The 22,499-nt window shown below is 48.7% G+C and overlaps 1 protein-coding gene and 1 pseudogene across 1 annotated transcript in view; both read left to right on the top strand.

The window, feature by feature from the left end:
- LOC126520684 (uncharacterized) overlaps positions 1-22,499 on the top strand; it is a 36,741-nt gene that overhangs the window by 12,273 nt on the left and 1,969 nt on the right. The window lies entirely within an intron of this gene.
- On the top strand, positions 20,739-20,920 carry LOC126520985 (U2 spliceosomal RNA; annotated as a pseudogene).

The following is a 22,499-nucleotide window of genomic DNA, read 5'->3' on the forward strand; positions in this document are numbered from 1 at the left end:
CGCAGGAGTCTGCCAGAAATAGGGCCTCACGCGGTGCTCGAGAAACGCGGCCTGCTGTGCGTGAATCGGCAGGTAGGCAATAGGCAGTCGCAAACGCGCGGCGGGAGTTACAGCAGCAGGCGACGCGCCTTGCAGACGACACGCCCGGACCATATCGGGGAGACAGACGACGACATACGACGACACGAAGGCGACGAGCGTCCCGACAACGCGCGAATACAACACTTTTGCCCTCGCCACGTGCGATGGCCGCACGCTTTCGGAAACAACTTGCGGATGACAGCCGCAGTTGCGCACACGGTGTCATTTGTTCATACAGTGACGACAGCTTCTACAACGAAAAAAATGAATAAATAAATAAAGGAAAACTTGAGAGCAGCATTCCGGCCAAGTTGGTAATACAATACTCCATTATTCATGCCATGAACATTGCGCTTGGTGTGTGTTCTTCTCTTACGTCCGTGTCTTTTTTGTTGCGCAATAATACTTGAGTAATGAAGAAGTTGACTCTGCACACTACAGCGGATCCAGGCAGGTCGACGACTGATGTGCTGGTTCTGACATGAACGTGCGCTACACCTTGCCTCTGCTAAACCGAGGTCCCAACAAACATAAAATAGAGAAAGAGAGAGAGAAGCTTAGTATAGAGAACGAAATACGAAAGGCGACGAGTCAGATACAGGATCGCAGTAAGGGCACGTGTAGCAGTATGAGTATAGTGCACTCGATTTATTAAGGTGTATATACAGAATTCAAGATAGGTGCGAACTGTTAGCAGCACCGGACGTATATCCTCAATCCATCTGCCTTGTAGTGAAAGCTAATGATAATATAACACGGTGTTGGCGCGCGAAAAATTGTACGGAGTTCTTAATGTGAAACAAGGGGTATAGTTGCGATGACGGTGCTAGTGCTTACGATGAAATAACGTTTATTCGAGATAAGGAACGATCGCCGCTTAAACCATGGAAGGTCACACAGATGAAAGGCAAAAGTTTGGGCCCGACCGGCTAGGATTATATGGGAATGTGGAACGAATGGTTGTACGGGTCATGAACATATTAGAGAAGGTTCTAAGAGCATCGCCAATCAGGCGTGTAGCCAGGATTTCTTCTCTAAAGGTGGGGGGGAGGGGCGTCTAAGGTGCCATTATTCTCTGTTAAGTTTCGCATGCTTGGTGCATAATAATACGACTATTACCATGAGCCGGCCCTTGGTCTGCCTGAAGGTGTGTACCATCCGGTACTTGTCTGGGGCGGGCGCTCGAAGGATATGCGCGTTTGTTCCTAGGCGACGTGCCAAGCATAAAAGGGAGAAAGCCGCCGGGCGGGAAAATTTCAAGGGGGGGTGGCTGAAGTTCGGTCAGTCCGCCCCCCCCTCCCCCTTCCCGGCTACGCGCCACTGTCGCCTATGTATACGCCTGGCCGCCTCGGTGGGGTGACGTCCGGCCAATAAGCTCAAAGGTGGGGATTGGCGAGTTGAAGACACTTGGAGGAAATACTTTCTCAGGGCCACGAGTGAGCCGCCCCTCCTCACCAAATTCTGCGTTTGAGTGACCAGTAAATGAGCCCCAATGATAAAGGGAGAGAGATTTGTTTCAAATGACATAGCTTCTTTCATAATTTAGGCCGGGTCACACCATCGATAGAAATCTACTCAAGAAGTGGCACAATATCCTCGCATATGTCGTCACATTCTGTTCTTGACGTAAACAATTAGCCATTTCGAAACGAAGCCTTTTCTCCAAACTTAGCTTTTAACCACTACGGTATTCACGTAAAAGAAAGAAACGAAATGAGCGCTGACCAATAAAGGTACTGTTGATGAGTGTTAGATGTTGCTACGACTTCCATTCTGTTTTGGCCTTAATCACAAACCACCCATTAACAACGCCGTTTTTAACAACAGGTTTATTAACAACATCGACGTCCTTCTTCTCGTTTGAATTTACAACTATACAGCAGATGAGGTTTCGCCAAACCACCGATTTCACCGACCACTGTGTTGACACGCTGGATAAGGCCTGTCACCAACTCCGGTACATAGAATAATGGCAATCAGGCGTTCACAGTGCCTCACGAAAGTTTTGTGAGTTGCGAGGAAATAACCTAACATATCGCACGTTGCCTAATGACCTTCTTTTTGACGACCGAAGACGCACTCTATGTTTGCTACCCAGCGCCGACTCATCGACATACGGCCTCACAGGTAAGGTGTTGGATGAAATTTACCAAGTTGGACTCGTTGGCTCAAGTTAGAAAAAATCGTATAAAGAAGCAGCTGAAAGTAGTGGTCGAAGCGAGGTATACACGACAAAGTCGGGAACTATGGTTCGACGCTTGAATGTGATCCGGATGAATGCAGTTTAAGCGCCTCTGTTGTTTAAACTATATAGCTTCATTGAACTCGCATACACGCCTGTGTCGACCACCTCGCTCTGTCCTGTCGTTTGGGTTGTTTTTAAGCTCCTTGGTTGTTATATTCGCATAACGTTGAAAGAAGCGGCAAATGCAGTTTATGACATTTTCCATTGTGCTCCCCCATCACGGAGCGCCTGATTAACCTCAATGTCATCTGTCTATCTATCTATCTATCTATCTATCTATCTATCTATCTATCTATCTATCTATCTATCTATCTATCTATCTATCTATCTATCTGTCTGTCTGTCTGTCTGTCTGTCTGTCTGTCTGTCTGTCTGTCTGTCTGTCTACGTGGACTGCAAGTACACACATGCCTTCTATATATATGCGGGCAGTGCTCGCCATGTGACGTTCCCGGGCAGAGGACAGACTGATTGCCCGAGGTCAGCTACACACACACACTGCCGCTGTCTCCGCAGCGAGCTCGGTCGACGCCCACTGCGGCGCCGAGAGGAGGAGGGGGGAGGGGGCATAGGCGGAAGGCCCGCTGATGCGCGAAGCCCGACGTTGTTTTATGACCGCGTCGACGGCGCCGGTGCCGTGGCAGTTGTCACGCGCCTCGCGCGCGCGTTTCGTCGCGGCCATAAATTGAGCGAGCAGCCTCCGGCAGCGCGAGGGGAATCCGCGTGACTCTGACCGGATGACACGGAGCCGCTCTTGTCGGGGAGTCACATTTACACGAGGCGCCCGTAAACGCGACCGGGCTCGTTCGTCTCTCGCGAGATTACCAGCGAGTCCCGCATTCATGTGCGCGTCTGTGTGTGGGCGCGTCTGTCTGTCTGTCTGTGTAAATGTGTGCGAGCGTATGTGCCCGTCTCTCTCTCTCTCGATCTATCTATCTATCTATCTATCTATCTATCTATCTATCTATCTATCTATCTATCTATCTATCTATCTATCTATCTATCTATCTATCTATCTGTCTGTGTGCGTTCGCGCGTGCGCACGCGCGCGCGCACGCCCGCGTGTGCACGTGTGTGTGTGTGTTAACACATGGGATCTCGATTTCCTCGAATGCATCGGGATGCCTCGTCAGTGGCGTTGTCTGTTGTTATATGCAGGCGCTAAGGTGACTCCGCGAATACGTTTCGCGCCTATACATCAGAGTCACCCGCCATTTTCATTAGAATTATTTATCGGCGTACGAATATATTGCGCTTACGGCTACTTCGTTATATCGCTCAACTTTCTCGAAGCATTTTGCGCATGCGCACGCTTTCCCGCGTCCCCACACATCGTCTTTCTGCATCGTTCAACAATGCCTCCTCGCCCCCCGCCCCCCCCCCCCCTGTTCCCTCCGCCCTACACGCACGATACATTCTCATTCGTATACGCAGACTGCAGCTACTCGTCCAGCGACCTCACTCTCCAACCCTCAGCGCGCGAAGACGCACGTGCCCGCCTTTTCGAGCGCTCGCTCCCGCTCGACTTCTACGCGTGCGCGCACCCCCCATCATTCGCCACGCACGCAAAGGCCGTCCTGCGTAGCGAGCGGGTCGTCATCATCCGATCTGTCTCGCACGCCGCACATGCGCGGTCCAGCACAACGCCAGCGCGGTATCGAGAACGCGCGCGCGATGGCCGCACAGTGGATGCTTTACGCAATCAGGGACCTCGTTCCATATGCCCTGAAGCACCCGAAGACAAAGGGGCCCACACTCCATCCGCGCACGATAATTCAACCGCTCCGTCCTTTTATGACGCATCGCCCGTCGTGGAGTCTCCTCTGCACAGTAGCTCGATACGGCTGCGCCGTGAGAGGTTTAGTGCAAACTTCAACCGCCTGGGGAACTCCATCACGATGAGGATTATCGTTATATAGCCGGCCTTGTTCAAGCCGGGAGACGAAGCGCGGAATATCTATACCGCGAGATATAGGTGCGCGTGGCAAGCGGTATAGTATTCTAACTGCGTGGCGTACGTGTCCTACAAAGAGCCTCCTCCATTGCGATCCATTCCACAGGGTGATCCAGCTAACTTATTGTGCCAGTGCACTTCTAAGACGACGCGACTAAATTGATGTTGCTTACTATTGCATGGAGTAAGTAACAGTATATTTTGTATTCTGCTTAATTGCATAATTAGTCAAAGTTTATTAACGAACTTCAGAAGCAACGAATTTAGGCAAAAGGAATTCCGATTAGAATGCGACAGAGCGCTTTGCAAAACGTCTGATTAGATAGTTTCTAACTTTCTATCTATTAGGCATTAGTGTTTTTCCCCTTACTGCAGATGCCCGCGCAATGCCAAAAAATACCACGTGACATGCCTGCTTGCATGTCGTGATTGCAGCGCTCCCAAACGTTTCTCGTACAAACGAACATAGCACGGCGGGTGTGCTGCCGCTTAAAAGGCGTGGGGGCAGTGACGCAGGCGTTGCCTGTACGATTTACGTCAGCGATATGCTTCCCTCGCGGCGGTTCACGATAGTGCAGTCATGACGCGCAAGCGGGCATGTCACGTGGTGTTTTCTTGTATTTCTTAGGCATCCGAAGTAAGCTGAAAAACACTAAAGCTTAATAGATAGAAAGACAGGAACCGTTTATTAAGACGTTTTGCAAATCGAAGTGTACGTATTCCCTTCTTGCGATACCCATTCGTCTCGCCTGTTGTGTTCATAAATCACAAATGTTTAAAAAAGAAAATAGTTACTGGAAGGTATTTTTCTTTCATTTGTCAAACGCAGATAGCAATTTGGCAGGCGCGCAATTTAATCACGGCGTACACGCTGGTCCACGATAACGCTGGGGGAAGTGGCAAGGGGAAAGCAACCACGGCTAGAAAAACCTGGAAAGGAAGAGAGGGCGAAGGCGGTTAAAAAATAAGAAGTACTAGCTGATGAACCTGATAAGTATACGGTATCTTGTCTGTTCGCGAAGGAAGCTGATATACTAAGGCAAGAAAAGCAGACAGTCATGATTGGTCATGATGGCGATAAGCGTACTACGCAAAACCAGGGACAAAAAGAAAACGGAAAAAGAAAGAAAAACGAGAATGTAACGGGACAAGAAGCGCTGTCCCGTGGCGTTCTCCGTGTCTTGCTTGTTTGCGCTGTTGCTGTATAGAAAAGGGCAGTTATAGCTACTCGCCGCAGCTTTCCACCGTATTGCAGTTTGCTTAGATTTAAGTTAAAGATCTCGAGGTGGGGGGGGCGTGATGGGGGGGTCAAAATTACCACGCAGCTGTCGATCACAGGGTCCCCTCGTTGGTCACTGTGGCACCCGTCGGGCATGTGAAACGCGGCACGTTATACTGAAACGAGGAAGACGGACGCCTGATGCTGCTGCTTTCAAGGGCACCACACTCCACGTGTAAGTACAAGTGCACGCTTGTCTGCACGTATTTAGACATACGTGGCCGCTGTGTGTTGCGCCGGGCTTTTCCAGCTGCTTTATCCCCTCGGTTTATTTTAGCGCTCGTTCTTTCACCTCGCGTGCCGCGGTGTAGAACTACGGAGCGTTGTTGCCATGGGGGTCGTGTAGGCAAGGGCGTGCCTGGACACGTCTCGTCGTACGCCACCCGGTGCAACACTAGGACTATTCTTGGTTTGTTTTATTTTACCTACACATCGTGCAGGCTATAACAGTGCAGACGAGTTGTATAGTGCCGGGCAGAGGCCATGACGTCGTGCGCTGCACTCAGTCGACTTCACTGTAGCCGAACCAATGGCCGAACAGAACAGACGGCGCATCGTCTTCTGTGCGTGAGCAGGCGAAAAGTGCCCGACTCCGCACTTCGCCTGCAGCTTCGCACTTGCTGGCTGCATAAATTGCGCTTTCATCATTCAAATAACTCTATTGAGGGCCCTGCGATTTGGCGGGTCATGGGCCTGGACCCCGCCTAGGTTTCGGCCAAGGGTTGTTCGCCCTTCGCGGCTTCCTCGGCTCGCTGGACGTAGGAGCCGCAGTGCCTCTGGGAAGATCCGACCGTAGGCGAAGTTTCGTATCGCCATCTGAGAATCACTGATGATTATGTACGCTTGTGTTTGTGCTATGATTAACGCGATAGCTATTTCCTCTGCGGTTTTTACGTGTGGCCTGATGACTGTAGCGCCCGTCGTGCATTTTCCCTCGTAATTTATCGCCACTGCTGTGTAGGCGGGCTTGTTTCTGTATCCAGCTGCGTCTACAAATGTGGTGTCCTTGCTGTTACCGATTTTCTTCTGTATATCGCGTGCTCTGCTTTCCCGCCTACCCTGATGGTGTATGGGATGCATATTCTTGGGTATTGGAGGGACGGTTATCGTCGCTCTGATGTGTCAGGGCATATCTACTTTGACTCCATGTTGGGTATGATACCCTATACCTAGGAGATGCAATATTTGCCTGCCTGTTTAGTTTTGGACAGGCGTTCGTATTGGGCTATGCGTTGTGCCTCGATTAGCTTATCCAATGTGTTGTGTAGACTATAGCTGCAGCAGTCTATCGTTGCTGGTGGTGCTGGAGAGTCCGAATGCTTGCTTGTAGATTTTTCTGATCAAGCAGATTAATTTCTATTTTTCTGACGAGTACTATCGTAGGTACGATGTCAAATACTCTATTCTGCTTATTACGAACGCTTGGACTAGTCTAAGCAGATTGCCTGCTTTCATTCCACTATGTTTGTTGGCATTCGTTTAAGTAACCGCACGATTTGAGATGTGATATTGTCTAACTTGCGTATGGTTTCTCCATTGCAGCCGTTACTTTCAATGATCAGGCCCAATGCTCTGATCTTGTCAACCTTGGGTATGGGCGTACCATCTGCCGTAGTTAAGTGAATTTCCGGATTGTTTCGTTCCTATAGTTGCCTAGTTTTCTAGCACGTTGCGATGGTACATAAATAAGGAGCTCAGATTTCTCTGCCGAACACGCCAGTCCGGTTTCTGCTATAGGTATTGTTCAACCGCTTCTATTGCGCGTTGTAATGTGTTTTCAACATGTCCATCGCTGCCATCGCTCACCCAGAGGGTGATATCGTCAGCGTAGATGGTATGATTGAGGCCATCGAGTTCCTGTATCTTTGGTGGTAATCCGATAAGAGCCAGATTAAACAGCATCGGTGATATTACTAAACCTTGGGGCGTACCTACCCTTCCGATCTATAGTCTTCGGAGCCTCCTATCTTAATGAGTGCTTTTCTGTTAGTAAGGAAGTCTCGTATATAACTGTATACTCGCTGGCCGAGGCCTAGCTCATTTATTTTGTTTAATATTGTTTCGTGGGTATCACTTTCAAACTCTTTCTTTAGGTCCAATCCTAGGATACCTTTGGTGTTACGACTTGTGTTATTTATAATTTGATGCTTAAGCTGCACCATTGCATCATGTGTAGGCAAATTTCTTCGGAAGCCCAATATTGTAGGCGGGAGAACGTCATTGTCCTCAAGATAGTTGGTCAGTCTAGTTAGGACAACGTGCTCCATGAATTTACCTACACAGGACGCGAGTGAAATGGTTCTCAGGTACTTCAATTGTAGCCGCTTGCCTGGTGTAGGTATTAGAATAATCTTGCCCGCTTTGCAGTGTTGTGGTATTGTACCGGATTGCCAGCATTCGTTTATATACATGGTAAGTTCTTTTAGAGAGGCATAATCGAAATTTCGTATCGTCTTGTTTGTTATTCCGTTTAGTCCCGGCGCGGATGTAGTGTTGAGCTTTTGTGGAGCTATTTTCAATTACGCTTGCAATTTTTGGTGCCTGTGTAATCTGTGTCAATTGTTGTTGGCTCAGCCCGAGGTAAATACCCTGTGGCTATATAATCGATAAAAGCTTCTTCAGTTTTGTCGTATGAATGTAAGATTTCGTTTATGTTTTGTCTGTACGTGGCTTTACATTACTCAGGATTCAAAAGGTGCCTGAGGAAGTTCCACGTTCTGGATAATCCTAAATGATCATCCATATTTGTGCATGTTGCTTCCCATTGTTGGTTACAGAGCTCTTGTGCGTATGCTTCTATATCCCTGTTAAGCCGGGCCAGCCTACGTCGGGGCGCCCTGTTGTGTCTCTGAATTTTCCATATCTCCCCAGGAGAACTTCTTTAGCTTCCCACGTACGTAAGAGTTTACTGTCTACCTGTTCCATTTGCGTGTCCTGAGGGATTACCTGTGTGGCTGAGTTGACATCTGGCTTAAACTGCGTGCTCCATTCCACGATGTCTGTGACAGTGTTATCCTTTTTCTTGCGAATTTGTCTGAGTTTCTTCCAATCTACAGTTTTGAGTTGTTTGTCCTTATAATTGCGTGGCCCTGCTTTAACAGTGCATTTCGAGGATATTGTGATCGCTGCCTAGATCCTGTTGCTTGTTAATCCGTTTCGCATCCCTAACGTCCTTCGTAAAGGTGGGATCTGGCGAATGGCGCTTGCCTGAAATTAAACGCCAAATGCACGAGCTTCCTTTCGGCGACAAATCGAGAAAAAAAAAACTGCAGCGAATGTGCAGCGCTCAAATACAACTTCTCCGTGCACATAAAACGGCGCGGAGTCGCTGGAACGGGCCTGCATCGTCCGGGATCGAGTAAGATAAGTTTGTCTTCTTGGAACGCTAGCTCGCCTTCTTCTTTCACACACGGTCACGCCAGCACTTCGCTGACGTCCCATGCAGCGAACATTCACTATCGTGGCTACGTCAACACCGACAGAGAGAGACAAAATAACACCACACGTAATGACAACGCAAGCCCGTCTGTCTGTCGTCTGCTGCCTATACACTCATCGAAACTGCAGAATAGAAAGCGTAGCTTTCATGCTAGACTACTGCTATAAAAACAACAAAAAAAGAAAAGGCTTCGTGTAAGTGGCCGTAGTTACACTTTCATTACACTAATTAAAAAAAATGCCGACTTCCTAGGTTAAAAAAAATTGCCCTACTGATAGTTCCCTCGTTGAATCGTTCGCAACTTCGCGTGCTCGCTGACACCGACGATTTGCCTACATATAGTAAAGCGTCGGCTTCCAGTCTTCCTCTTTCTTTCACGGTGTCTATTGTACTTCATCCTCAGTGGCTAATGGGGTTTTGCTGCTGAACACAAGGCCGTGGTTTGAACCTGCGACTCCCCAAGCATCATTTCGATTAGAAACTACGAAAAATTAAACAAATACAAACGTTAAGTGTACTATACTTCGAGTTGAGTGCGCGGTAGTGAACCGCCATCGTCTCTCACAGTAACCTCCTGGTTTGCTTTGGTACGTTAAACTCAACCCTTCCACCAATTATATAAGTAATTGATTAAATAATTCATTAATAAATCATAATTGACTAACTCACTGCGCACTAACGACCTACTTTCGAAACAAGTTTTTGGCCGCTTTTATATAATATGCTACAGCAGTGGCGTATCGACAAGCGGTTGGGGGGAGGGCAGGGTGGCAGGGGTGATTGCTGTGAGAGGTGGGAGGGGGGGGGGTTGGAGAGGTCCAGCTTAGCAACAGTGTTTAGTGCGGAGTTACGAAACTGTAATTTCTCTTAAATATGCTTCACATTTCTTTTTTTTTTTTGTAACCTATCGATTTCCCAGTTTTCCTGTAACATCAAAATCAAAATTCTCCTTGCTAAAGTTGCTAGAGTTTAACTTGCTGTCTCATATGTAACAAATTTCATACAACGGTAAGAAAGAGGGTTAACCGAGGGGCCCGATTTTTATTAATCATATCATCAGAAGATGAGAAGCCAACAAGCTAAGACACCGAGGGCGACATAGGACAAATTACTTATACTTAGTAATTGAGTTAACGAAATGAAAAATCAGTGGCAATGAAAGTGGACGAAGAGACAACTTGCTGCAGGTGGGGAACGATCCCACGTCTTCGCATTACGCGTGCGATGCTCTCTCTGTTCAGATCGTTCAATAGGCTGTTTCACGAGAGCATTGCCGAATTTTACGCGTATTTTAATTGCTGGAATCGGAGTCGGGCCCGAGGTGTGAAAGCTCCCTCTTAAGCCGCGATATTTCAGTTTCTGTCGGAAGTGCACGCGGAAAGCAAGTTTGCGCTATGCAAGCACGAAATCGTGACAGTTCGCGCACGCGTATGTGACGCGCCGATCTCGTCGCGGCTATCAATCCCAACGCACACGCGTCGGTATATCGACTGTCGCGAAAGAAAGGGGTGCGTCACTTCACGAATTTCTCCGTATCATTCGTCGATCGTTTAAGTATGCAGCGCCGTCACTTTAGGAGGACCATTACCGCCTACCCGTCGCTGGGCATCTCACGTAGACATTACGAACTTCCGAGCTCTGCCATGTCCGCTCGGAGCATACGAGAGCGTCTCCTCCGTCGACTCCTCCTCTCCCGTCGGTCTCCATCATTATCCGCATAAACCATATATACGGAGCTCCTCCCGTGTTGTCCAGGAGAGCGGTTAATCAGGACGTCATCCCGAAGTTCGAATGCACCCTCTTCCTGATTAGCAAGTGTGCTTCTCCTCGTTGCATGTTTGGCCGATTAATGATCCCGGTATGCCTTGTCATATATGGCGGCACCGCCGTGCTATCCTTCAAATCGAAATGAAAGGACGCTTGTGGGTCCTCTTCCGCTACAAGTACGTCTACGCTAAATGCACGCTGGAACGCCATGGGTAATTTTCCTGTGGTCTTCGGGCCACAGGGAATTTTCGGGGAATTTTTGTGCCTCTCTTTCTTTCTCTTTAGATCCTTCTTCCTTTTTTTTTACGACGTATAGGGCAGCAAACTGCAGTTGTTTTATTGTTATTAGCCTCCCTGCTTTACTCACTCACTCACTCACTCACTCACTCACTCACTCACTCACGAGCTACTTGTTCATTATTACTGTGGAATTCGCGAAGGCTGCAGTTATTCCTTTACCCCTTTCTTTTTAATTTCCCGGGAAAACCTCGGCGAGCCGGAAGGTCAGCGTGACGTCACTGATTTTCACGGATTTCAATGTATCTTTTCTTCTATACGTGGGTCGTTTTTGCCTCTAGAAAAGTCACTCCAGACGTGCTCCAAGTTGAGCCTTCAGAATTACAATGCACTGCTTCTTTACCGATAACTAATAGGGCGGCCCAAACTCGTTCAATCCGCACGGCCTTCTGCACAGCTTTCCGCACACGTGCGGAAAACTGCACTGTCTCCCCCACAGGTGCACAAATTTCGGTTTGCACTGGATCCGCACGAGCAGCGTCAAACCGAAATTTGCGCACCTGTGTGCGACGCTCGTTGTTTTCCGCATGCGTGCGGAAAGCCGTGCGGATTGAGCGAGTTTGGGGACCAAAGCAGACGTCATCAAAAAAATACACGATGTCACGACTGGTGGATGGGGCTGGACCATCATGGTGGCCTCGGCACCTGTCCTTGCACCTTTTCGATCTTGCTATATATACGTCCTTTGTCACGTTAAGAGTGGCTGCTTTGCTGTTGCAGAAGTGTATAATTTGCAAGTGCAGCTTAACTTAGAATGCACTTGTCTTTAGTGTCCCCTTATAGGGTATGCGACGCACGATGAATTGCGCATTTTGTTGACCGAGTGTGCGGACATCCCCCGCACACTTGTATGGCAACGCGAAGGCAACGCGCGAAGAAAGAGCGGGAGTAACTTGGTTGCTCGAGGACAAGAGTATACCTCGAGGCGCAACAGTCGCCGCCGTGACGCAAATGAAGGAAACACGTGGTCTAACAAATCCCAAAAAGAAAGACAACCTTTTTTCTATATACACTCAAGGACCCTCGGTTTCACTCGCTCCTGTCAGGCCCTGAGGCAGGCGGAGGCACGTCCAGTCTGTGTAAGCCTTGAGGAGGTCGAACAAAAACGGGGGGCTTTCCCGGGCGTCTCTTAAATAGAACGCCACGCCGTTTGCCGCACGGATCTATAATGCGTAAACAGGCGGGAAAAAAATTTGAACGTGCACTGAACGAGCAAATATACGAACCGGGGAAATGATGGCTTCCTGTTCTTTTTTTTTTTTTTTTCTGGACTGCGTAATGATGTAATAAGCGGAGTTTTGCGTCACTAACTTAGGAAACCGAAGTTAGTGACGAAGTTTTCTAACCCAAATGCAGCGATGTTTCTCTCTCTCTTTCTTTTTTTTCCCTCTTAGACATTGCAGTGCGTGTCTGAACTCCAGGCTATAGTGTTAACGAAAGAAGAAAATTTTAATCCTGCTCGGCTGCCGCGGTTTTCAAACTACTGGTCGCTACGGTATAATATACCTGTTGAAAATAAGAAACATAATCATCGTGCAGAAACCATCGACAAAATGATCGCCAAAGTTAGCGAATAGGCTCTCCGAATCCGTTGAAATGTCGGTGAAAGCACCCAGTTTCGACGCAGATCCTCACGCCACCTTTTCCAACTTCATACTCTGACACTCATCGCAGCAAGCACCGTAGAGCACCGCTTCGCCGACCCACGATGTTCGTGATATGTCAGATATTTCTACGTATTTGTCATCAGATTTGCCTGAAACCCGCCGTGGTTGCTCAGTGGCTATGGTGTTGGGCTGCTGAGCACGAGGTCGCGGGATCGAATCCCGGCCACGGCGGCCGCATTTCGATGGGGGCGAAATGCGAAAACACCCGTGTACTTAGATTTAGGTGCACGTTAAAGAACCCCAGGTGGTCGAAATTTCCGGAGTCCCCCACTACGGCGTGCCTCATAATCAGAAAGTGGTTTTGGCACGTAAAACCCCATAATTTAATTTTAGATTTGCCTGAAGAAGTCGTCAGAAGAAAAACAATTACGGTGCAGTAGTTGTTATCGCTAACGTCGTCATTATGTCACAGTTGTCGACGTCGTCGTGTCCCAGTCATAGTAGTTAACGTTGTTCATGCCGTCGCGGCATCGTTGTCGACGAGCCAGTCATACATACCGCCGCTTTGGATTCGCTTCGAGCGACCTTCGAGACAGTTCTTCCTTTCCTTCTTTTTTACTTCCTTTCTGCACGCGCATGATTACGTCATCGAAGGTGAAGAGCACCGCAGGCAGTTTTCTTTCTTTTTTTTTTTTTTTCTGGCGGAAGAACAAAGAGAGCCCACAGCTGCAGAGCGACACGAGATCGAGACGCTGGAGCCGCGCGAACGATTATGCATCGCTGTCCGGCGCAAACAGTGCAGCGGGAAAGGTCGAATATAACCAGCTGATTCTTTTTTCACGCGCAACATACTATATTTTTTTTTTTCAAAAGAAACAACTATCATATTGAGGCCTTTACCGCTCTTGTAAGTCAGCTATGCGTGGCTATATATAGGCGGACATCAGCGGGCAGAAAGTTTTCGGTGATAATTTCAGTTTTTAAAGCGAATATTTCTTCGCCTACCTTGGTTTCGCCTTAGTCGGTCGCTGGTCGGGTTCTCCTCAAGTAGAGTCAAACTCACTTGTAAAAAATAAAAAATATATACATAATAAAAAGAGGACGTGTGGCGGCAGGATTCGAACCTCGACCCGCCACCTCAGCATTCATTTAGGCCATGAACTTTCTTTTTAACTTCCTTTATTTTTAGGTCACCAAGGCACGTACGAACACTTCTCTCGTGTCAACACCGAATATAACTCTTTCAGATGTTCGCCACGTGTTCATTACGATGGTGATTTCCATACAATGGCACCTGTCTAAAACGGGGGGATTGGCCAAGAAGCGGCCGCGCGGTATACATATCGTGGAAAACAACCAACAAGGGGACGTATTCTCGGACGAGGCGATGCTGTCGCCTCATATACGTCGCACCTCAAAGTAATGCTCACGCATTTCTCTCACATTTTGCCGCTGAATTGCCACTGAACATTTTTATCACTCACGGGCTCCAATTAGAGTATTAGATGAGGGAGTGGGACAACGTGTGACTGCAGGAGAAGCAATTGATAGCTACTGCACAATATTAATTACACGTGGGTTTACAATTGGACCATCGGGAAAACGCAGAAAACAACAAATATACACTGGGTAGCAAGGGCACGTATAAACGGTAAACAAGTTGACGAAGATACAAAAAGAGAAAGGAAGGAAAATATCAGGAATACATAGTCGCCTCTGATAGAAACTTCACCGGATCGCGCATGTTGACAGTGCCGTCAAGAAGACATAGTTGTACTGTTCAATATCATGCGGGATTGCTGATTGATTGAACATTTTGTGCGTCCGAAAGTGCGTTTGAAACATCGGTGATTGTGCAGGCGGCGCGAAGTACGCAGTGGTTGGGAAAGGGATATAGGGAAGATGGCCGATTGCTGAAGGTTATCGGAGGGAGTAAGCAGAGAATGGCCAGCTTAAAAAAGTATACGTGTGGTGCTACGAGAATGCGGTGAACTTAGCATTATTCATTGACCTCTTGGGCGACTCAGAGTGCTTTAAGAGCGCAACTGTTAGGCGCTCGTTCCTGCGGCGGGCGGCGGCGTTGTCCCTCGGCGTGACCGAGCGAGCGAGCACAGCGAATGATGAAGGCGAACGCGGAGCGCAGCGGGAGATGAAAGTGGAGAGCGCGAGGAGGAAAGCGGACGAGGAGGCTACCGTGAAAGCATGAGGCGGAAAGCGGAGGAGGAGAGTATGGCGGAAGAGTGAGGAGGAAAGCAGAGTGCCGCACGAGGCTACGGGATGGCGCCATAGTATTTGTAATCTGATTGAACGTGCGACGCGAATTGTGCAGTACTTTCTGTAAGGCACGCGGGCACCAGCGATTACGCTGGAACCTACGACTAGTCATGTATACAAGCCGACGCTCTTGACCCGCAGATCGTATTTTCGACGATCGCCGACTCTGATCGCCGTTATCGTTGTGCTTGAGTGTTACCCCTCCCCCCCCCCCCCCCCTTTTTTTTTTGTAACGCTTCGCTCTGTTTGCGCCGTGCCACACGAGATAGTCTGTTCCCGTCAGCCATTACATCGCAAAGTGCAAGCACGTATAGAGCCATGTTCCAGTTTCGTATTAGCGAGTATCGTAATCGTCGGTGATTTTTTTTATATGAGCTTAGGCAATTAATGAACAACAAGTCATTAATCTACTTCTAAAATATTGCTTTAGATGCAAAATCTTCAATGCGGAAGTTGCAGACCCTGTTGACAAATATTTTAAAAAAATACAAATTCTGTGGTTTTACATTCCAGAACCACGATATGATTATGAGGCACGGCGTAGTGCGGGACTTCGGATTAATTTGGACCACCTGGAGTTCTTTAACGCGCGCCCACTGCACGGTACACGTGCGTTCTTGCATTTCGCCCCCGTCGAGATGCGGCCGCCGCGGCCGGGATTCGAGTTTAGAAATATGCAATTCTTTCCGGGATCATGAATGCTGTTGTTTTAATTATTGTGGGCTGCAAAAATAGAAAGGAAAAGAGAGAAATTTGAAAAAAAAAGCACCACGTGACTACAGACACTTGCACACAGTGACATTAGTGCACTGAAACATGCTACAACGCAACCAACGAATGACCGATGCTTTATCATGCGCGCACTGGCAGGGACCACGGTACAGCATCGATCACTGGTTGGTCGCGTGTTTAATTAATTACCTAAGCTTATAGTAAAAACACTCCGAGTTGCTCAAGAGGTCAATGAGGCCAGTGCATGCGCGCAAACCGTATAGGCATGAAAAGACCTTGAACAACGACGAAGGGTCGAATACAACGGTCTTGGCTTCCGTTTTTTGCCGAGATATCTTGTCTCTTGAAGCAACGAAGCAAATAGAGTGATGGGATATGCGATAAATAACGCGTGACAGTTCTTGCAGCTCTGTCAGCTTTTCTCGCTGTTGACAGACAACGTGAAGGGCGAGGAGGCCTTCGCGGAGGATGTATCGGACACGACGGCACGCAAAGCAGTTCGGTCACGTGATTGTGTCACGTGGGCAGCGTGCTGGTCGTATCCACGTCCTGTCATCTTGCCGGGCAGGAACGTATTAAGGCGATGCTAGAAGACGCGGTGTAGAACGTAAACGGGCGTAAGCCGGCGTAAACGGGCGTTACACGGGCGTTACCGCGAAGACAAATGTCGCAAAACGTCTGCGACAGTAGAAGGAGGAGAACAGTTGCTTGTGCGTATTCGTCAATAAAATTGCACCCATCATGCGTCTATTTGCATGACATTTGAGTCATACGCTTCAATAAACATTCGCTTAACGTTGATTTCAACAAGAGCGCTTGTCCAGTTGCACACTGTCAATACTTGTCCGTTTGTATACTGCAAAAAAACATTTGCAGGTTTTAACAGGCGCAGACCTTAGGCGGGACAGTGAAGTAAACACAGTAGAAGGGATAATCTTCGTTGTCCCACATACTGTGTACGCTTGTTAAACCTGCAAGAATGAACCAAACTAGTGCAGCAACACACTATTAAGATTATATATATATCAGAGCCCTAGCCGTGGATTTCCCCACATCACCTCTGCGGATTTGTCGGTGTCAGGGCCCCATCACCGCACGAGGTATATGCATCACGCGCGAAAAACACAATAATAGTAAAATAAGTATAGGAAAGAAGATATTTTACACTGATAAGGCCACGTTGCCCGCGTCAGTCGCGCGATACTACCGGTCACGGCTTTCCCCCACTTCATCTCCAATATAACGCAGACGCAACGGGGTAAATCCGCAGGTTATTGCGAGCCGCGATTGTGCACGCGTTGACGCCGCGGTGCGGCTGCCGCGAGGTGACGTCAATGAAAGTCAGTAGTCCGCCCGTGCGCGCAAGATATCGCAAACAACCTCCGCAGAAGAGGAAAACACGATTAGAGAACTCCTGCGTAGAGTATTGCAGAACCGCTAATGCGAATATAAAGGACCCACACCCACATAAGAGAAAAACCGAGTACCTATACAAGGGACCGCCAATAGCGAAATAGAAAGAAAGAAAGAAAGAAAGAAAGAAAGGAGCAAATAAGGAAATGTGCCCGGGGTAACTATATGCTATAGATGAGTCCAGGCGAGCAAGGGGCGCCCGGCAAGCTGGCAAGACAGGCAACAGCGACGCGTAACCATAGGATGTGCGCAACCGCTCACGCCCGACAGGCGCTCGCCCTCCACGCGCCTGCCCGTCCGCCCCGGCGAAGTCGATCGAAATCGCGCGTCGTCGCAGGAACAAGCGAAAACGAACGCGCTCGCTGACAAGCAGGCGTGAGGGCGGCGCAGTCACCCACGCACACGCGCGACACGAGGACGGGGGGGCCGAGAGAGAGAGAGAGCGGGGGAGAGAAGAAAAAGAAGAGAAAGCAAAGACAAACGCACTACGAGCGCGGTGGGGAGAACAAAGTGGAGCGTAGCGCGGAGCAATTCGGCAGCCGACGTAAGCAGCGTCGAAGCGCGGCTTGACGTGTTGTTGTTGCTGGGGGCTGCTGCTGCATGCGAGTCTGAGCTATAGCGCGCTGGCTCCCCCCGCCGCGGTGGAACAGGTGGCTGCGGCTGCGCGCACGCCTGCATCGCTCACGCTAGTGAGAATCGAAAGAAAGAAAGCGAGAAAAAGGTATATATATACAAGCACACCGCGCGCGCGCGAGGCTCGCGACTCGAGAGAGCGAGGGTCTGAGACGTTAGTCCTAACTCCTCCGCCGCGGGGTGTTTTATTCTCGGCCGACGACGAGTCGCTATTGTTCTCCGGCGATGGCTCTCCGCCGGCCTCGTGTGGAAGGCCGGTGACGACACCTTCGGGCGCAGAAGGTCGGTGAAAAAAAAAAAAAAAAAAGGCATAGTAGCGCCCCATCTTGCAGAAACGAGGGGCTTGCTATATGGGGATGCATGCGTAGGGTCGTATATAGTATATAGTCATGCAGCAACCCTGTCCGCGAGCCCTACGGTGGCAGGAATATTTGGGTCCGCCCACGGGCCGCAGGTTTCGTACATCCTCCCCCCGCCCTTGCGAGCCTGTCTCCACGAATACTTAGCGCTTGCCTATTGTACTATTGTACGTATAAGAGGCTTCGTGTTTGGCGTTACGTAACAACCCGAGGCGCGACATTGGGTCGAAAAATGCACCGTATCCGCGGATATTTCGTTCAAGAAGGTGCGATCGGAAATGGACAGCTTGCAGAAGAGCCATATCTGCTGTGTTTGCGGAGCTGCGAAGATGGAAACCCTGCCTTGCAATTAAAAAAGAGAGTGAGAGAGAGAGAAATCACCATCATCATTGTAAATTCACCTGCATCAGTAATCGCACTGGTGATAGGTGACATCACATCGTCACCGTAGCAGCTGCAGGCAACCATGGCCACCTACGTTCTAATTTCCATCTTGCATTTATTAATTTCCATGTATCAGAACCAACAGTGTTGGAAGGATGTAGTACGGTCACTTATATCTATCTACTGCCGTTACTAGCAGCAATGCAACAAACACTGTTGGAATAAAGGTGATTCCTGAACATTCACACTGCCAAAGTCCAACACGAGTTGAATCTAGTTAGGCATTGAATTTTCGTTTTATGGAAGGAAGGAAGGAAGGAAGGAAGGAAGCAAGCAAGCAAGCAAGCAAGCAAGCAGGCAGGAACAGACAGAAAGACAGGGAGGTTAGCCAGCTCTCAGACCGGCTGGCTACCCTGTACTGGGGAAAGGGGGTAAGGGGAATAAAAGATTAATAGAAAAGAAATCTAACAAAACAGAAAAGGAAGCGAGCGCAAAAAAAAAGGAAGAAAGGATAGGGGAATACGGCACCACTTGAAGTCTGTCTATAAGACCAGTTCTCCGCAAGAAACGCAAAAAATGCTTTCGAAGCCTTCTGTGCCAACGACGGTCTCGGCCAGTGTCCCAGGACCCTTTCCTCCGACAAAGGGTGTTTGTCAAGACTATCTAACACTCTTGATTTTTTCTTTCCTAGATGCTCTGAAGCGGCGACACTAACAGAGAAGGTGGACGATTGTTTCTTCGCAGCTACAGTTATCGCATGTCGGGCTGTTGGTCATACTGATCCGCAATGAGTGGGTATTCGCGAAGGCCACGCCAAGCCACCAGGGGAACAGAAGCGTCTCTTCAGCTGTAGATATTCCTGACGGAAGACGTAGCAGTAGATTCGGACCCAAGTCGTGGAGACAAGCGTTGGTAAATACCGTCGAGTTCCACTGTGCAAGTGTTAGTTCACGTGCGAGCGAACCTGTAGCTCCGTCTGTTCCGGATAACGGTATGCTACATAGTGGAGGCTATCAGGAGCTGATCGGGCGGCCTCATTTGCGCGATCGCTTCCGTAGATACCGCAATGGCCCGGTATCCATCGATAAACTATGTTGCGTTTGTTTCTCTATTGCGGGGTGATGAAGAAGTCTTATGACAGCGACTAATTGTTCATTCAGTCTATGACGAAATGGCGACACAATCACTGGAGAGCGGCCTTGGAGTCGAAGAAGATTGACCATGTCTGTGACGATACTTCAATTACGAATTCCGGAGCAGCACGGAAGGCGGCGAGTTCTGCAGTAGTCGATGACGTAAAATGCGATGTCTTGAATTTTACGGTGACGGACTTCGCGGGAATAACCACTTCTTCTGCTGAGCTTGCAGAAGAAACTGAACCATCCGCGTAAATGTGAAGGCGTCCGCTCTGCTTCTCATGCAGGAGCAGTAGTGTGGCTTGTTGTCGGGCTAAAAATGATGATTGTGTTTTCTTTTGGATTCGGAGGGCTTCGAGGGGATGTATACGCACCACAACGGTAATGGTGGTCTTGCTGCGGACGTGAAGTTCGAGGGAAGCGCTGAACGGTGCGAAGCAATAATATCGCTGAACCCAGAATGTGAGGGCGAGGTGGTGTGATGGAATCCATGCGCATTATTAAGGCATCGACGCGAATCTATGTTGCGATCGGGTGATCACGCGCGATGACGACAGTCGCTGCTGAAGATGCACAGCTCGGAAGGCCAAGGCATATTCTCAGTGCTTGAGCTTGAATCGACTGGAAGACGTGTATGTTGGTTGTTCTTCGGGTCCTGCTCAGCGCAGGTAAGCTGTAGCGCATGAACTCGAGGAAAAGTGCAGTATAAAGTTGAGGCATCGCTCGTACAGTGAACTGGAGCTGCAGGAAGGAAGTGCTTCCAACGTCCCGACTTGATCCAATAGGTAAGATACTTTCCGGTTACCTAAGAGCACAAACCGAATCAAATAATGTTAACGTGTAGCGAGAATAAGAGAAAAAAAATCATGAGCCATTCCACTCTGTGCAGGTGGATGATCAGCGAAGCTGTTTAGTGCATGGCACGGAGGTGACAGAATGCCGAACACAGGTACGAACTCATTCACCGTGACTTTTGTATGCATTCGCGTGGACGACGAGACCACCGCCACAAGGAGCCGGAGGAAACTAAGCATGCGTGGCGTTTCGACGGGACCGCCACCACGCGATAGCGAAAGGAAAGGAAAGTAGATACGCAAGCGCTTGGAACGCCGACAAAGAGAGGGCACTGCGAACGCAGATATGGCCGACGCGGACCAAAGTGTAGTATCAGCTTTAATCAGCTTAATATCTGATAAGCGTTCTATATGTACCCAAGCTATTAAACTTATTTTTGCACGTTGACGGAGTGCTTGAAGCCTGCTTCACCTCCGCCGCTGGTCGGCCCGGTATTGCACTATCTCCTGGATCGGCCCATGATTTTTTTTTCCACACGCAGAACGAAAATGCACGGAACCCTAGCCATAACCAACTTCACTGTAAAGAAAAAAAGACTGTCTTCGTAAATTTATGGGGCAGAAAACAACTCATCAACAAAAGAAAAAGAATCGTAGGGACGCAAGATTCATATTGACACGGATTACCAGCGAAGCTGTTCATGCTGCATGCATGGGCGGCATACGTTATGAATTCACACTTTTTTCTTTTTCATCCTTCACCACACTATACGCCAGCAAAAGCGTCGCGGCAGTCGCCGCACCTACCGCGCATCTGCCGCAACCGCTGCTGCAGCCGCGCTGGCACCTCCGGCGCGCGTGACGTCATAACCACACAAGCGTAGGCCACGTGCACAGGCGCCGTCGCCGCACTCTTTCTCTCTCTCTCATTATTCGTCAAGTAGGATTCAAAACAAATAAAGCGCATGCAAGCCAACTTGCCAGACTAATTGCACTTCCTTAAGTATTCTTCTTACAACGCCGAATTCATGTGGTTATGTTTGGACGCAAGATAATGAACTTATTTTTTGGAATTTGGCAAAGTGCTTGAGGCCTGCTTCACCTCCGCCACGGGTCAGCTCCGGCGTAGGCCCACGCATTCCTACATGTCCACGCGCCGTGATACGGGAGTAAGCCGGCCAGGGAACCTCACCGCCCCTGGGATCACGTGTCGGGGATGCATACAGGGGCTAAAGTTAAACAGCTTTGCTGTAAAAAATTGATCAGCCTTTCAACTCTGTCAAGGACGAGCAGCGAAGCTGGTGTGTTTTACCTCAATCGGCGATATATATATATATATATTATTTGTACTAATAAAGTACACAGACGACGAATACATCTGAATACATCTTTTCACTGTGCAATGATTTGCTCTTGTTCTTTTATGGAGTATGACGCGTGTAAATGTACCGCCGCATAGCAGACAGAAAGTCTGTAACATTGCAAACCTGACTGTGCACTAACTAATTATGACAAGATACCAACATTAGATTGAGAGCTACAGAGCACTCGCGAGAAACTGGAGACGAAATTTTTTTCGTATCGACGCGATGCGTAGACGGACGCACAAGGACCACCACCGGAGGGTAGCTATATACAGCTCCACTGTAAAAAAAAAAAAAAAAAAAAAGAAAGAAAGAAAGAAAGAAAAGAAGGACGCTCAAGACCAGCGAGCGAGCAGCAAGACCATCCGCTACTGCAGCGGTCATTTTGCTGACAATATAATCATGATGCTCTGTTTTGATTTTGACAGCGCCATCTGTCGATCGCATACTTTAGTTCACGACGCCAGCGCTACACCTATTTTTGTGACACGCTGAAAAGTACAGTTTTCTTTATCTAGGTGTAGTTCTCTGTGGCCTGGCTACGAAACTAGGCTATCTGGTCGGGTTCTTTTCTTCTTTTTTGGGGGGGAGGGGGGGGGTAGAAAAAGTTCATTGCAACAAGAGACGACACGAACACTAAGTCAGGATCACGGCACAATTCCATCAGGATGATGACATATTCAAAGTACGAAGCATTTGTATACACAAGTTTTCAAACTAGTGTCCGAGTCCTCACTCACT

This window comes from Dermacentor andersoni, chromosome 3, assembly GCF_023375885.2.
Source record: "Dermacentor andersoni chromosome 3, qqDerAnde1_hic_scaffold, whole genome shotgun sequence".
NCBI lineage: Eukaryota > Metazoa > Arthropoda > Arachnida > Ixodida > Ixodidae > Dermacentor > Dermacentor andersoni.